This window comes from Eutrema salsugineum, unplaced genomic scaffold (assembly GCF_000478725.1).
Source record: "Eutrema salsugineum unplaced genomic scaffold, Eutsalg1_0 scaffold_1, whole genome shotgun sequence".
Classification (NCBI taxonomy): Eukaryota; Viridiplantae; Streptophyta; class Magnoliopsida; order Brassicales; family Brassicaceae; genus Eutrema; species Eutrema salsugineum.
In genome coordinates this window covers 17,835,390-17,839,743 of record NW_006256909.1, presented here as the reverse complement: position 1 = coordinate 17,839,743, position 4,354 = coordinate 17,835,390, and the positions used below count along the sequence as shown (strand labels likewise).

The following is a 4,354-nucleotide window of genomic DNA, read 5'->3' as shown; positions in this document are numbered from 1 at the left end:
AGAATTGATGGTAGAATTGAAATCAGCTTCGAAAAAGAGTGAGGTTTGAGCCTAAAATCTCTTAAAAAGCTTAAGAATTGAAAAATGTGTTCTTTCTCCTAAATCTCTAAGTCTTTTGGAAGAGAAGAGAAGAAAGAGTTTTGATCCAAAAAGTTTGTTTCTTTTCTTTAAAAAGCGTTTTTGAAGCAAAAACGGAAAATTTCTGGAAATTTTTAAGTTTACGGGAACTTACCTTTCTTGTTTGCACATTAGGAAAATTTAAAACTTACGGAGGATCTTTTCGGGTTTTACCGGGAACATTTCGGGAAACACCGGGAATCACCGGGAATCACCAGGTAACACCAGGTAAACACCAGGCAACACCGGGAATCACCAGGCAAACACCAGGCAACACCAGGAAGCGGCAGAAATCCGCGGAATCACCTCAACGACCAACGGCCGCGGTCAGGAGACGCGCGACCGCGGTGGTCGAGTGCTCGGCCGCGGTCACGTTCACGGTGCCGCGGTCGATGCACCCTTGGCTGCGGGTCGAACGGTCGCGACCGCGGCTCTTCCTCCTGCGGCCTATTGTCCAATCTTCTCGTCTTTGCCGGGCCGAGCAGCTAAAGACCTACCTTTTTCTTCTTGGTTTTTCTAATTTTCTAATTTTCTGATTTTTTTTTTTGTGTTTTTGTTTTATAAAATACCTAAAACTTAAAAAGAAAAAGAAAGCATAAATTCTAAAAAGGAAAAGAAAACTAAGAGAAAGAGTACCTTAATGGGTTGCCTCCCATTAAGCGCTTTTGTTTTAAGTCGTTTAGCTCGACGTAAGCATGAGAAATCAGGCTGATTTGAATGGCACTCCACTTGATGTGCCTGTATCACCTCCGGTTGGTGGAGGTTTTACTTCTTCTCCTTGAAGAGAAGTCTTCTTACCTTTACTTTTCTTTCGGACTTTAATGTTGTTCAGAACCCTTTTTGTGTTTTCGATCAGCTCCTGGATCTGGTCATCACTAGTTTCTGTTGCATTTGGTGGAATGATGATCTTGATGTTTGCAAAAGCTTTCGGCTTCTCGTTTTCTTTCTCTTTTGGCCTGTTTCCTTTGCTTGGAAATTCATCTAAGATAGTAGGATAGTACCTTTTTCTGTCCACATTGAGGAAAACAGCATGCCGGTTTACGTGATCGATTATTGCTCCTACTGTAGCTAGGAATGGTCTCCCGAAAATGAGTGGCCTCTCCTTGTCTTTATCCATCTCCAGGACTTGGAAATCTGCTGGAACAATCTTATCTCCCACTAGAACTTGTAGATCATGAATCGCCCCTTCAGTATCTTTTTGAGATGAATCTCCAAAGATAACCTTAACCGTCGATGTCTTTAAGGTTTTTATGCCCAATTTTTCGGCAAATGTCTTAGACATGATGTTGACATTGGCTCCGGAATCGCACAAGCAGTCTGTAAACTTGATTCCTGAAATGAAACATTGGAAAACAAAACGTCCCGGATCATCGGCTTTGGTAAGCCTTTGAAACGGTGATCGTTCAGGTACCTTAAACGGTGGCTGCTTGGGATCGGTATCCTTGTACAGTGGTACAAAGATTGGGGTTTCTTCTTTCTTTCCATCGGTTCCGGACTCTTCTTCGGGCAATGTTGTTATGGCGTTGCAAAACTTCTTAGGGTTATCTTCAACTCTTCCTGGAAGAACTCCACTTTGCCTCTTCATAGAGTCGGCTGTTTGGGCAACCTGCACATCTAACTTCTTTACGTGCGAAGATAAAGATTCAAACTTACCATTCAGATCAGTGTACATGCAGTCCACTTTCACGTTCACGTCTTTAGATGCTTTTTCGTTCATCATAACGAGCTGTTGGATTAACTGTTCAAGTCTACCGATTTGTGAAGCTAGCTGGTTCGTCGTGACTCCCTGCTGTTGTACAAATTGATTGTTAAAACCCGTACCTTGGTAGTTATATGGCTGTCGCGGTTGGTATGGTACTATTCCTCCAAAGTTTCCACCTTGAAACTTGTTTTGGAAGGATTTTTGCTGAGGTGGGTAGTACTGATCTTGAGGATTCTCCACATTTGGATTGTGGTAAGAGAGATTGTTGTAATTTGCATTCCGGAAGTTGTTGTTGAAGTTGTTTTTGGAGCGATTTTGGTATGGCACCAATGCTCCTACGTAGTTCACATCTTCTTCTTGAAATGCTTGATTAATGTGATCTATATCACTAGGTCCTTCATCTTCTGCGCCATTGTTGGTTTCACAGGCATGGATCGGGCGATTGTTGCTCTTCAGAAGCTGGCTCACCATGTTCTTCAACTCGGTTATCTCCTTGTTGTCTGTTCCGGCTTGCTTCATCGATCGATCATATTCAGGACAATCATTGCTATTGGCTTGAGCCAAATTTTCGATGAGGGCTCTTCCTTGAGTTATCGTCTTTTGCCCAAAATCTCCATTGCTAGCTGTATCAAGTGAAAGTTTGTATTTTGGTTGCAAACCTCGATAAAATGTGCTCAGCAGGCTTGATCCATGAAATCCATGATTAGGGCAATCACGTTCATACTCCTTAAAACGTTCCCAAGCTTCATAGAAAGATTCAGTTGGCCCTTGTTGAAAGGTTGAGATCTTCGTTCTCAGATTGTTCGACCTTGACTTAGTGTAGAAGTGGTTCAGGAAAGCAGTTCTACATTCTTCCCAATTAGTAATCGATCCTGCAGGCAAAGACTTCAACCAACGGTGAGCTTTATCTGCTAATGAAAAAGGGAACAACTTACACTTTAAATAGTCAGGTGGAACTTGGTTTGTTCTCATCATGCTGCAAATTTCTTCGAAAAGCTCGATATGGTCCATTGGGTGCTCAGAAGGAACTCCATGGAACTGGTTTTGCTTCACCAATGAGATGATTTGAGGCTTGACTTCAAACTCATTCCGGTTTGGAAATGGTACTTGAATCGCAGATCGATTCTGAAAATTTTGAGTAGGTGCATCAAAATCAGCTATGCGATGGTTCCTGGCTTGTCTTCGGTGTTGATTTGCTGGCGGAATGGGGCGGTGAACGCGTTCATTCAGCTGCATTGCTGGGTGGTCACCATCGGCTACATTGAGGGGTGGATCAAGGTCTTCACGTCCTTCTCTCTCTCGGTTCTGGTGGTTTCTTGGAAGAACCTCATCCTACTCTCCATCTTGTCGAGCATGATCACCTTCTATGTGATCATTCTCTTCGTTTTCTCCATGTTCGGACCCGTCTTGGTCCATATTTAAATTTCGATTAATAGGATCTCCAGGCTGGTCGTCGTTGGCCATTCCTTGCGTTCGTCTAAGTCTTCGAAGTTCTCTTTCGTGTCTGTCTATCTCGTCTAGAATTGGAATGTCTCCTGCAGGTCTACGCCTGGTATTCATGCAATTCAGAGAAAAACAAAAGAAGGGAAAGATAGTTCAGAAAAACTTTAAGAAAGAACTAGAGATCAGGTGTCTAGAACAGAAGTTAAAACAAGAAAAATAGCAAAAGGCAACGAAACAAATCCCCGGCAACGGCGCCAAAAACTTGATGCGAGCTCGCTACGTGAGGGAACAAGTTTTACCCTTAACAAAACAAATGAAAGCCGCAAGTGCACAGCTAATCAGTTGTAGTATTTAGGGATCGAATCCACAGAGATTTGTGTGCCTGGTATTCTTCTACGGTTTTTAACTTTATGTCTAGACTAAATTGGTTTTAAAGGTTGGTTATTTTTCTTGCGAATTAAACTAAAACAAAAGAAAGCAAATAAATCTATCCTAAAAAGCAAGTAAAGAAAATCAAATGAAATGTAAATGGAATAAGTAAAATATCGAACTAAACAAAAATAAGGCAAGTAAAATATCGCATGAAAGGTAAATAAAGCAAGTAAATAACGAACTAAGGAAATTGAAATGCAGGTCTAAGAAAGCAAGTAAAAATCGATGGAATTGTAATCTATGGCTAAAAACGCTGAGCTTTTGGGAACTCTAAGGGATCATAATCGGTTTTAACACTAAGGTAGATAGATTGGGATTGACGGATAACAATATATGGGTTCTAGAGCTAGAGTACGGCGGTATGACTACGTCACTGTCGTGATCATAACCAACTGTTTCTTGCAACCCTGACCAGTAGGTTTCCACTCTGGCCCTGGAAGGGAGAGAACGCAAGAGCTGCACAAGACTCGTCAATACTCACGATCTCGCCGCAGGTAGGTTTCCACTCCTACGGAAAAATCGCCTGTTTCATTCTAGGGCTGATACTTAATGAAAACTTTCGCAACACTAACTATCTAGATCAGACACTAGGTGATCAATCAAGCATACATGCAATAAGAACAAGAATAAACAGAGAACAGGTCGAAATCCCAGATCTAT

General features: G+C 41.9%; 1 non-coding gene across 1 annotated transcript; it reads left to right on the top strand.

The window, feature by feature from the left end:
- The first annotated feature begins 2,513 nt into the window (after window positions 1–2,513).
- LOC112082470 lies at window positions 2,514–2,620 on the top strand. The gene has a single exon (XR_002897145.1). It is a non-coding gene; the product is annotated as a small nucleolar RNA R71 (small nucleolar RNA).
- Window positions 2,621–4,354: the final 1,734 nt, after the last annotated feature.